Here is a 12,439-nt window from a genome sequence, read left to right on the forward strand (position 1 = left end):
AAAGTGCCTGGAGGTTTCATTTCAGCCTGACCAAGTGATCATTCTCAAGAATCTGTCTTTTTTTTTTTTTTAAGATGTTTTAGACCAGTGGTTCTCAACCTTCCTAATGCCGAGACCCTTTAATACAGTTCCTCATGTTGTGGTGACCCCCAATTTCATTGTTACAAATTGAACATAATTAAAGCATAGTGATTGCCCTAGCCGGCTTGGCTCAGTGGGTAGAGCGTCAGCCTGCGGACTGAAGGGTCCCAGGTTCGATTCCAGCCAAGGGTACATGCCTGGGTTGCGGGCTCGTTCCCCAGTGGGGGGCGTGCAGGAGGCAGCCAATCAATGATTCTCTCTCATCATTGATGTTTCTATTTCTCTCCTTCTCCCTTCCTCTCTGAAATCAATAAATATATATTTTTTAAAAAGCATAGTGATTAATCACAAAAACAATATGTAATTATATATGTGTTTTCCGATGGTCTTAGGCGACCCTTGTGAAAGGGTCGTTCGACCCCCAAAGGGTCGCGACCCACAGGTTGAGAATCACTGTTCTAGAGAGAGAGGGAGAGACAAGAAGAGCGAGAAACATGTATGGGAGAGCTGCCTCCTGCACGCCCCCTACTGGGGAATCGAGCCTGCCACCCGCAACCGGGCACTGCCTCCACCGGGAGGAATCCAACCATGACCCCCTGGTTCACGGCCGCAGATGCTCACCTGAACGGCATCCAGCACGGCCAGGGGTGACCCTGAGGAGGGGTGAAGGATTAAAGAAGACAGACAAGAGAATACAGCTGGGGCCAGGTGGATCACTGCCTGGATGAGGAAACAGACCCAGCCTGAAAGCGAAGCTTTATTTTAGAGTCAGAGCACACAAAGCAAAGCCAGGGGAGGGGTCCCCATGCTTAGCCGTGTTCTGGCAGCACTTGCTGCACCTCCCACAGCCCATTCGCCACGTAGGAACCAGGGAGGACATAAGGTGAGGCTTAAGAGTGCTGGCAGGGCTCTGCCCTCCACGCTGGGACTTGCATGTGGCTCTGCCCACAGGTCAGTCCGAGGCTTAGCTCTAGAGCCGCTCCCTAACTCACCCACCTGGCCACACTGGCCGGGCCGTACGTTATTTTGCACAGAACAGGTTAAAACCACCGCGCTCACACAGAGGTCACTGCAAACAATAACCATTGAGCCAGATAATCCTCCTCGGGGATGGCTGCCTCCTGGCAGGCCCCTGGCTCAGCATTTTCGTCGCCCTCCCTTTGCCCTCACAGCAGGCACTGCCAGGACCCGTGGCCCCAGGCTGCTGGGGTCGCTGACCACGCTGGTCCCAGCCCCGCCCCGCCCCTGGCCCCACCCCGCGCGGAGCATGCTGGGGGGAGGGACAGAATCACCCGCCTCCGCCCGCCCGGGTCACGTGCGCGGAGCTGGCGGGAGGGAGGTGGAGGTTAGTTGACAGGTTGCCCTGGCAACAGGCAGCTCCGGGCAACGGGCGCCTGGGCTCGCGCTGGTCCGTTACGCTCCGTTAAACTCGCCCGGGTGACCGCAGTGGCCACTGCGCCCAGGACCCCTGAGGGTGCTGGGTGGCTCTATGCCAGGCGGTGTCCGAGGCTGAAGGAAGGGGGTGGGGAGCGTAGACAGCGCTGGGGCCTCGGAGGCGAAAAGGGGAAAAGTCTGCGGGGGGCGGGGGGGGGGTCTCCCATGGTTTCCGACCCTGGGCAGGAGGCAAGGGTCCGAGACTCCGGCTGTGCCCACTGGGCGTGTCGAGTGGCAGCAACTCTGCAGAGAACCCGAGGGCAAGAAGGGGAGGGCGGCCAGGAAGGCAGGAAAGGAGGGTGGAGATGGGAGAGAGAGCGCGAGGAGGCCTCCCCACAGCTGCGCCGATGGCCCATAAACCAGGTCACTGAGCAGACCGTGCTATCCCCTCCCCGTTTGGGAAACTGGATGTTTTTATGTACGAGATCGGGTAGGGAAGGCGAACAGGGCGGGAGGGAGAGGAAGGAGGGCATATAGGAGAAGCAGCAAAGGCTCTTTGACCTGAATCCAGAGCCCAGCCGGGAGCAGGAAGGAGCCTGAGAGGTGGCCTTCCCGGGGCCTGGGGGTGGGTCTGCCCACGCCCTTGCTGGGGCCTCCCGCTCCCTCTTCACTCTGAGACTTGCCTTCACCTCCGGGGGAAGGAGGGGAGAGAGGCTCAGATGGAGGGGGCAGTGCCAGGAGGGAGTGCCAGTGGGAGGTGAGGGAGGGACACCTGGGTCTGGGGCAGGGGGCAGCCTGCAGAGAAGCGGTCACTGGTTTTAAGAGCTGTCCCATGTCAGGCTGCCTGGGTGGGTGCGGAGGAGGCTCCTCTCGGCAATCCCAGTCAGTGGGGAGACTTCACAGGGGACCCCTTCGTAGGGCTTGCCCACCACCCACCCCCTGGTGCTCCTGCTTTGCTCACCCTTTGCCCCAGGGCGCCTGGGGTCTCGGTGGTCGTCTCCCTGTGACGTAGGCGAATGGCCGTGTGCCTTGCGGGAACATGGCTGACGGGGAGGTCCCGGAGCTCCCCACGTTTCCCGAGGCTGTTTTGTCGTCTGTAAAATAATCGCTGCTCTGCCCCCTTCGGAGGCTGTTACAGGGACCCCGTGAGGCCCACGGTGCATTTAAAGGGTGTGGGGCCCGGCCGGCGGGGCTCAGGGGCTGAGCGTCAACCTAGGAACCAGGAGGCCAGGGTTCGATTTCCCGGCAGGGCACAGGCCCGGGTTGTGGGCTCCATCCCCAGTGTGGGCTGTGCAGGAGGCAGCCGATCCATGATTCTAATCATTGATGTTTCTACCTCTCTCTCCCTTTAAAAAAATTTTAAAAAAAATAAAGGGTATGGGGCCCTTGAATGCAAGGATGTGTGACCAGAAAGCCCGGTCCCCGCGGCCTGGGGCATCACCGGGGCAAAGAAGGGGCTGGAGCCACGCTGTGCAGGCCACACCCCAGCCGCCCCATCTGCCAAGAGGGCCAGGGCAACTTCACTGGCAACCAGACGGCTTGCCGTCCCTTCTCCCTGGCCCTCCTCTGAGCCCCAGCCCTGGGTCTGACACCTGGACCTCCCACTCACTAGCTGAGTGATCTCGGGCAAGTCATTGCGGCGTTCCTGCTGAAGTAGAACCAAGAGAACCTGTGAATGAAACCGTATAAAAATCCAGGCACGCCCCAGCCGGCGTGGCTCAGTGGACAGAGCGTCGGCCTGCGGACCTAAGGGTCCTGGGTTCGATTCTGGTCAAGGGCAGGTACCTCGGTTGCAGTCTCTTCCCCGGCCCGGGGCCCTGGTCTGGGTACTAGCAGGAGGCGTGTTTCTCTCTCATCGATGTTTCTCTCTGTCTCTCCCTCTCTCTCCCACTCTCCCTAAAAAAACCAATGGAGCCCTAGCCAGTTTGGTTCAGTGGCTAGAATCGGCCTTTGAACTGAAAGGCCCCAGGTTTGATTCCGGTCAAGGGCACATGCCCAGGTTGTGGGCTCGATCCCCAGTGGGGGGGGCGTGCAGGAGGCAGCCGATCAATGATTCTCATCATTGGTGTTTCTATCTCTCTCTCCCTCTTCCTTCCTCTCTGAAATCAATAAACATATATTTTTAAAAAATCAATGGAAAAATATCATCGGGTGAGGATTAAACAAAATAAAATTTAAAAAAAAACACTGGGCTGTACACCTGAAACTAATATAATAATGTATGTCAACTGTAATTGAAAAAAATAAAATAGAAAATTTTTAAAGGCATTTCTGGCTCCAGAGGGAGGCAGTTGCAGATGGGGGGAGGCGCCCTGGCTGGGCGTCTGTGAGGGACAGTTATTCTGTCACCAACTGGGATGGCCTTGGGACCTAGCCCTGCAGCGCACTGGGCCTCCCCAGGTGCCTTGAATTCACCCCTGTGCTACCCTATCACCTTCATGCCCTCACCTGTGTCGGCCTCAGCACGTGCCTTGGCCTCCGCGTCCTTCCCGGTGGTCTGTGTATGAGAACAGGAGTCAGTGAGCTTAGGGTCAGGAAGCTGCTGGGTTATGTTACACAGTTTATAAGCATGAAGGGGGCGGGTGTTCAGGTCCAGAGAGCAGCAGCATGCATGGCCTGAGGGCAGAGCGTGGGGAAGAGCAGGACCCCATTCACAGACGACAACGAGAGTCCGACCCAAGCCTCCGGCCGGAGGGCTCAGTGGTTGGAGCACCGGCCTGGGCACCAAAAGGTTGCAGGTTCGATTCCAGGTCAAGGGCACGTACCTCGGTTGAAGGTTAGATCCCCGGTTCAGGTTAGGGCGTGTGCAGAAGGCAACCAATCGATGTGTCTCTTTCACATCGATGTCTCTCTCTCTCTCTCTCCCCCCCCCCACCCCTTCCTACTCTCTCTAAAAAAACAAAAACAGTCTGACCCATAAGGGGGCGGGCACTGAGTCTTGAGTGAGAGTTGGTTGCAAAAGGCAGCTGAACGGAAGACCAGGTCACTGTCAACACACAAAATAAGTCCTTTTTTTTTAAAAAAAAAAAAAAAAAGAGATTGTTTGGATTCAGAACAGAAATAAGGAATTTTACCCCTCCCCCCAAAAATACACAAATGATCACAAACTCAAAAACAATATCCTGACATTTTTCTTTTTTTAAAAAGTTTTACTTAACTGCTGGGCACAACCTCACCTTTAAAAATTACCTCTCCCCTTATCTCTGGACTGCAGACTCTTTGGCTACCTCTTCATGTGACCATGATTTTGTAACGTTTCCTACAGAAAGAACAGGTAATTCTGCCACCTTTTGGCGGTCGGCGTGTCCCCAGGAGCCATGTATGCACCCTCATAGCTCTAACTCAGTAGACCCAGGAGTGATTTCAAAGAACATGAATATATCCGCTCGACTCGTATATGACCGGTCCCCCAATTTTACCTTCCCTCTTAGCCACATCCCAAATGCCCACAGCCACTCCCCCGGGCGCCGGCACGGAGGCTGATAGGCCCGTGTAGCCTGACCAGCTCTCCCGGCTCCCACCCCCGGGCCCTTTAGGACGTGCACCTGTGGCTCAGAGGTCAGCAGAGGGAACTGGCAATCGACAGCGGGGCCTCATCCAGTTTAATACCTTATGCGAGTTGTTCAAACGCACCTGACAGCCAAAGGCCTTGCTGGGGCCCCTCCCAGGACCCAGCCGCCGCCTACGTGCCATTCACCTTGGCGTTCACCCACCTCTGATGAGCTGAGGGACAGGCGTCGAGGCTGCCCCTGGAGAGAGAGCTCAAGGGAAGGTAGCCTTCGTACCAGACGGGGGACCGCTGGCCTCTTAATTTTGTGTTGGCCCCCAAGCTCCCCAGCCCACCTGCCTTCACCCCCTCCACCCCCGCCCCTCACCCCTACAGAGCAGGAGGTCCCTGAGGTTTGCGCCCACCCCAAACTCCACTCCTCTGGGCCGGAGCGGAGTTCTCCCTGCTGAGCCCCCCACCGCCCTCTCCTGCGCGCACAGCCGGGCGAGCTGACCTCTGAGCCACAGGTGCGGGTCCTAAAGGGCCCAGGGCTGGGAGCCGGGCAAGCTGATCAGGCTGCACGGGCCTATCAGCCCCCGTGCCGGCGCCCGTACCAGCCTGGCCCGCAATGGGCTTCTGGAAACTCGTCCATGTCATTGTTGGAGGGGAGGAGGGCAGTGGTGAGGGCTCTCTTCCTGCAGCCGCACCCCCCCCAGGCTGGGCCCCCGAGGCTGGGCACCCCCCAGGCTGGGCACCCCCCCAGGCTGGGCCCCTGAGGCTGGGCCCCCTGAGGCTGGGGCCGTGTTAACTTGCAGTGTGACTGGGGGGAAGCTGCCTCCTTTCCCCTCCGGCCTCGGCTTTCCCCTGAGAGCAGGGCTGCCAACAGCTGCCTCCCAGGGTTGTTGTGAGGTTAACGCGGGGTCCTGTCGGGGAGGTTGCTTGAGAACCTGGGAGAGGGCTCGCACGCAGGGCGCCCACATAATCCTTTCGGCCGAGGGGGGAGTAGGTTCAGACCGGGCCTGGCCTGGCCTGCGTGGGGAGGTCACCCTGGCCTTTACTCAAAGCTGACCCTGCCTCCGGCAGAGCAGCCCCGCTCACCCCTCAAGGCACCTCCCTCATCCCCTCCACCCCCACCCCCACCCCACTGGGGCCAGCGGGCTCAGCTGGCGGGTGTCCGAGGGCCTGACCCTTTGGGGAAGCCTGAAAAACTGAGGTGTTGCTGTTAGGGGCCCGCAGGCTCCGACGGCCTGGGGCAGCCCGGTCTGCCCCCCAGGTGTTACCGGAAAGGGGACCTGGCCTTGGGGGGTGTGCCAAGGGCGGCCAGGAGCCTGTGGGTTCTTGACTTTGTGCCAAAAAGATTTCACAACACAAGTCCAGGCGACTGTGAAGGAACATTGATCGCAGCTGGGGCCAGTGAAGCAAGGAAGGGCTCAGCGTGTAAGAAGCAACAGGAACCCTGGCCAGTGTGGCTCAGTGGGTTGGGCGGCGTCCCGTGCACAGAGAGGTCACAGGTTCAATTCCCGGTCAGGGCACATGACCGGGCTTCCCCGGTGGGGGGGCGTGCAGGAGGAGCCGATTGGTGGTGATGCGTGCTTCCATCCATGTTTCTCTCTCTAAAAATCAGCAAACTGTTAAAAAAGAGGAAGGAAGCCACAGGAGAGCCTAGGCAGGGCTGCCCTGGCTCACTGGGAAGTCAGAGAAAGGGGGTCTGGGGGACAGGGTCATGGGGGGGCATTGAGCCTGGGGTGAGCTCAGAAGGAGCTGCCGCTGCCCACGGCTCCCCAGGTTGCAAGCCTCATGGGGACCCCTAGACTTCAGGAGACGCTGGCCTGTGGGGGCCGCCGAGGGGGAAAGGTGTGCTCCTGGGAGGGAGGGCGGTCGCTGGGACCATCGTGTCGAGGGTTTTAAAGGCGGGGCGGGTCGCGGGTTTCACGCTCCTGATGCCGGCAGTATCCGTTGGAGATGTTGGCCAGCTTGCGATAGATCTGATTATTTCTACATGGAATATGTGTAAAACTGGTTACTTCTATACCGATTGTCTTGTGCCGATGGTTGGAAATGAAGAAAATTCAACAGAACTCAGTATAAATGCTGAAGTATATTCATTGCCTTCAAAGAAGCTAGTGGTTCTTCAGTTAAGACCCATTTTTATTAAGTGTAAATCAGAGCCATTCTGTGAAAAACTGCTTTCGTGGTGAAAAGTAGTAACTGTGCCAACGTTATTGTTCTTTCAAGCCGTCATTCAGATCACCGTAATGAGCTACGGCCTCGCAGGACTCCCTTTAGGTACCTACTTACACCTTCCCTGCAAAGAAGTATTCAAAATAAAAGAAAAAACCTTAACTGGGAAGAAACGGGAAAAAAGCCCATGCATTCCTGAAATAAGTGATTCTGAATCTTGCATCCGTGTACCTGGAGGAGGTATCACAAAAACACTCTATGATGAAGGAAGGAGACAAGATCCCAGGTGCATTAGGTCTTGTGGGATATCTTAATGAACGGCTTCCGATAATCACACCACATAGTGACGACCCCACGGCGTCAGCCTTGCTGTGGAAAACGCCAAGTTCTTGGAGATGACCCTTGGGCAGTGGTCTTCCCCCGGCTTTTTCTGATCTGTTTGCATTTTTATACCTTATGTCCCAAGACACTTATGATCAACACAACTGTTAGCTGTATACAAGTTGTATTATCTCATGTATTAGAAAATCTTTTTTTGTGTGTGTGTGGTAGTATAAGTTTATTGAATTCGTAAAGAAGGTTCTTAAAGTAGAAATCAGCGAGTTTCCTATTGCGTACAAAACTTTTTTTAAAAAATATATTTTATTGATTTTTTTACAGAGAGGAAGGGAGGAGGGTAGAGAGTTAGAAACATAGATCAGCTGCCTCCTGCACAACTCCTACTGGGGATGTGCCTGCAACCAAGGTACATGCCCTTGACGGGAATTGAACCCGGGACCCTTCAGTCTGCAGGCCGATGCTCTATCCACTGAGCCAAACCGGTCAGAGCGCATACAAACCTATTATTGGGATTTCTAACACAAGGTGTCTCCAGGAAGGGCCTCTTATTAGGAGTGCTTAGTCAACTGTCTTGCTGTTTCTGAAAGGAGGGGAAGTTTGGTGCTGATTTCTGTTAGCTGCTCCCTAGGACTGGTGAAATTGCCTGATTTGTTCTAATCTGTATGCTATGTCGGGTCTTGAACATTCTCCAATCCTGTCTAGACGCTGTTCTTCTTCAAGGTGTTTTGCCCTATTTATTTCCATGTGTCTTCTGACTCTTATTCCATCTGGTTTCCACCACTCTGCTCTAGGCATCATTTCTTCACATTTCTTTGGAAGTACTTTGAATTCTTCCTCCAGCTGATCTGTATTTTCTTCAGGGCAATGATTACATTTTAAAGCGCTATAAGCTCCTGCCCTTAGAAATAAGCTCATGCCCGGAAAGCGGCGTGGCTGAGCCACAGCCGGGCACGTGCCCTGCTGGGAGTGGAACTGGCAGCCTCGTGGTGCGCGGGCCGGGGCTCAGCCACGGAGCCCGCCGGCCGCCGGGCCTCAGGCGCACCCTCGATATGACACTGCATCAGAAGGAGTGCCGCGGGGAGGGTGGCCCTCCTTCGCTCTGTTTTACGTTTATCTTAGGTCTGTCTGGCTTTAATGGTTTTTTTGTTGTTCCCCAATTTCATCTGTCCTTGGGTTTCGCTGGCACCAATGGCACCGATGGGGTCTTTGTTCTCTGTGCTCCCAGGCCGGGGCGGGTCGGTCAGGGAGGAGGGTAGAAACCACTTGCTCTCAAGCGTCCTTGGTTGGGGGAGATGAGGTCTTGCACCTCACAAGCTGGCTGCAAGTGCCCAGACTGTTGGGCCTTGTTGGATTTTCTTGCCTCAGTTCCCCCATTCCACTTGCCCAGGGGTTTTCCTAGCTTCTTACTGTCCCAGCCCGAGCAGGAGCATCAGAGGCGGGAGAGGCGGGGGCTGGCACCGGGGAGAGGGCGGCCGCGCGAGGGCAGCTCTGGCCGTTGGCTGGAGGGGGGCGGTGTGTTTGAGGCCTGGGGGTCGCGCTGCGCCTCTGTGCAGTATGCTAGCGGTGGGCTCCCCTTTGTCCGTAGGTGCACGTCACCCCTGGTATTGTGAAGGACAGCACAGAAACGTGCACAGGGTTTAACAGACAAAACTCAGCTACTTGTGAGAACAGAGGGAAAAACACCCTACCCTGCCGCTCCCCACGATCCCGGGCCGCCCCAGCCGCAGCCTCCCTCCCGGCAGCGGGACCGCTGTCCTGCCTTAAGGAAAACCACTTCCGTCGGTTGTTACTGTTAACTACCCCGGATTCCTCGCTGTGTCCAGGCGCGGGAGGCGGCATTGTTGCCGGGAGAGAAGATGCGGGGCTCCCTCCCCTGGTGCCTGGGTGGGTGTGTCCCTTTGGTGACCACCAGCCCTTCACATGCTGTTGGTTCTGGAACAGGCTCGGCTACGAGATGCCAGCGGGAGAGCTCCCTGATGGACGTGAGTCCCGGAGGACCGTCGGTCTGTGCTGTCCGCCTGTGCTCCCAGCAGCGGGGCCCGGCAGCCGCGAGCTGGACCCGATTAGTCTCCGTCGTTGGGAGGGCGCCGGTGTTTCCTGCCCGTGGCCCGAGGACCACCCTGAACCGGTGCCAAGGTCGCCCGGCCCCCTCTGCGCAGCTCACTGCTCCCCTTCTGCTTCGCTCCTGCCACCTCGGGGTCGGTTTCTCTGCCCTTGGGACAACCAGGGGGGAGGCTGGTCCCCGGGCCCCTGTCCTGGTCCCGCCGGCTCACGGGAGCTGCCGGTGCCTGCGGATCGGTTCGGGGGAGCCTGGCTTGGGGGTGCCTTGTCCGGGCTGCTCTGCGTTGCTCTGGACGTCCTGTGCTGTGCCTGCTGGCTCCCGGATGTTGCATCTTTCGCTCCACATCGTAGGCTTGTGGGGCTCACCGTGGCGACGCGTGTACGCATAGCTTGTTCGTGTCACGGCTGTGCAATATCCATGACACGAATGAACCGCAATTGATTGATCCGTTCTACTGATGGACATGCGGTGGCTTCGATACGAACTCGTTTAGGGCGTGTGCGGAGGAGCGGTTCCGTGGACACGTCAATTAGAGCCGCTGGATGGCGGGCGGCAGCACCGTTGTGTGGGGCTTTAATTGCATTTCCCTGATTCCTACTGGGGTGGCCGCCTTTTCCATTTGGATATTCCCTGTGTGAAGTGGCTTCCAAAGTGCTTTGCGAATTTCTCACGAGGCTGCTTATTACCACACGCAGGAGGCTTTTGCCAATATGTTCTGGCTGTGAGCCCTTTACCAATATGTGCTTTAATTCCCGAAGAACGGGTTTCCGTGAGGATGGAAATAAGAATCCAGTTTGCTTGTCCCCCACGGGGTGGCCTGCTGCCCAGCACCCCCACCGGCAGGGCTGTCTTCACACGGACTTTGGTGCGGCCCCTCTCGCGTCTCACGGCCTGTGTGTGTGTATGGGGGGGGTCTGCTTCTGGGGTTTCCTGTCTTCCCATTGGCCTTTGTCTGCCCCTGTCCTGAGCTCACTTGGCCTTTATTGTGAGCTTGATAACAAATCTGACATCGGAAAAGCAAGTCTTCTCCCCCACCCCGCCATGTCTTCTTCAGGAAAATGTTTTGGCTCATCTCGGCCCTCCTGGTTCTCCTGTAAATTGCATCCGCGTACCAGATGGAACAGCTGAGAGATGGATCGAGTCGTAAGGAGCCTGGGGAGAGGGGCGTCACTATAGTATGGTCTTCAATGTGCGACGTGCTCTCTTCATCCCTCAGTTCCCCAGGCCCTGCGGGCCTTCGCTTTCTCCTTAGCCTCTGCCTATCTCGGACTTGCTCCAGGCCCTTCCCTCCCGCCGCCCCCTATCTTCACTCCCTTGAGTGTCTGAAGTCACATTCTGTTTGGTATCTGTAGACACGCGATACCACGGCATCGACCCTAAATGCCCTCAGATTGGCGTGTCTGGGAAAGACAGGCGGCCGGGATCCCGCCCGGGGAATAAACTTGGAATTTGTATAAAGTCACTCCCGCGTCCTTCTGGGGCCGGTTCATCCACTCCTGATCGCCCCGCATCCTCAACATCAACGCAGAGATGGTCCTCTGCCCTGGCGGCGGCGGGGGTCCGGGCTCCGCCTCGCCTCTGCTGTGGCTGGCGGGGTGGTGTCTGGCTGGGCTCACTGAGGACTCGAGCCCTGAGTGACGCGGTCCTGGCAACGGGCTTCCTAGCCCAGAGCTCTCACTCGGGTCTCGGTGTTAGAGGAAGAGCCCTCTGGATGATGGGGTCCGGAGACCTGGAGTCGCCCCTCCGGTCGCCAGACCTTCCTGCCCCGCCTGCCTGCTGTCAGTCGCCCTGTCTGCATGGAGAGGGTGGGGAAGGCTCCCCGCCGCCCCCTCTACCTGGCTGCTACCTCTTGTTTTTCCTCAAGCAAAACCCTCCAGAGCCACGTCACCTGCGAGTCATGCCTGTTCCGACTCATTCGTGCTCTTCTCCAAAGCCATGTAGGCGCCTGGCCCCGTGCCCTTTCCCTCCAGACCCAACGTCAGAATCGGCGTCTGGGTATGTAGAGAACAGGCAAGGAGTGAAACCCAGAGGGCCCTCTCGCTCTTCAATAGGAAGACATGGGCTTATCTTACAAGCGAGAAGACTGGCCTCTGAACGGTCAGAAACTGACGGTGTGAGATCACCGGCCGAGTCCGGTTTTCTCTTCTGTAGAGAAACGGAGTTCGCACCGTCTCTGAGGGTCCCGTGCGGGACGGTTGCCGTGGGCTGTGCCTCCACAGCGGTGACTGGGGGTGGGGAGGAGGGAGCCCGCTGCCGGGGAGGAGGCTGGCACCGGGAGGGCCTGACTCAGCAGCCGGGTTGAAAACTGTGGAGTTTGCTGCAGCGTGTTCCCTGCTGACGGCCTGGCCTTGACGGCACACGTGAGGCCTCACCCAGGACATGGCGGCCCCGGGGCCTGCAGGCTGCCTGGGACCCAGCGGGCAAGTCCCTTCAGGAGAGCAAGGCCAGAAGGGCTGACAGTTGGCAGGTGGGGAGGCAGGCAGGGGGGGAACCGAGGGCAGGAGGGAGCATCTGGAGGAGGGGGGCGCCTGCGATGGGGCAGGGACAAAGCCTGTGAGGGAAGGTCCCCAAATGGCGCGTGGGGATAGGCCCCTACCCCCCCCCCCCACACACACACCCACACTGACGGGGACATCTGGCCGTATTAGAACTGCATCATCAGCCCTGGCCGGTGTGGCTCAGTGGATAGAGCGTAAGCCTGCGGACTGAAGGGTCCTGGGTTCGATTCTGGTCAAGGGCACGTACCTCGGTTGCAGGCACATCCCTGGCCCTGGGCCCCGGGCTCGTGCAGGAGGCATCCAATCCATGTGTTTTCTCTCACATCGATGTTTCTCTCTGTCTCACCCTCTGTCTTCCACTCTCTCTAAAAATCAATGGAAAAATATCCTCAGGTGAGGATAAAAAACAACACAAAA

At 57.6% G+C, this 12,439-nt stretch overlaps 1 pseudogene; it reads left to right on the forward strand.

Annotated features, from left to right (window-relative positions):
- Positions 1 to 5,570: 5,570 nt before the first annotated feature.
- LOC138998147 (proteasome assembly chaperone 2 pseudogene) lies at positions 5,571 to 7,615 on the forward strand (annotated as a pseudogene).
- Positions 7,616 to 12,439: the final 4,824 nt, after the last annotated feature.

The sequence above is a fragment of the Myotis yumanensis genome, unplaced genomic scaffold (genome assembly GCF_028538775.1).
Source record: "Myotis yumanensis isolate MYYU_CA2020_CCGP unplaced genomic scaffold, mMyoYum1.0.hap1 SCAF_19, whole genome shotgun sequence".
Classification (NCBI taxonomy): domain Eukaryota; kingdom Metazoa; phylum Chordata; class Mammalia; order Chiroptera; family Vespertilionidae; genus Myotis; species Myotis yumanensis.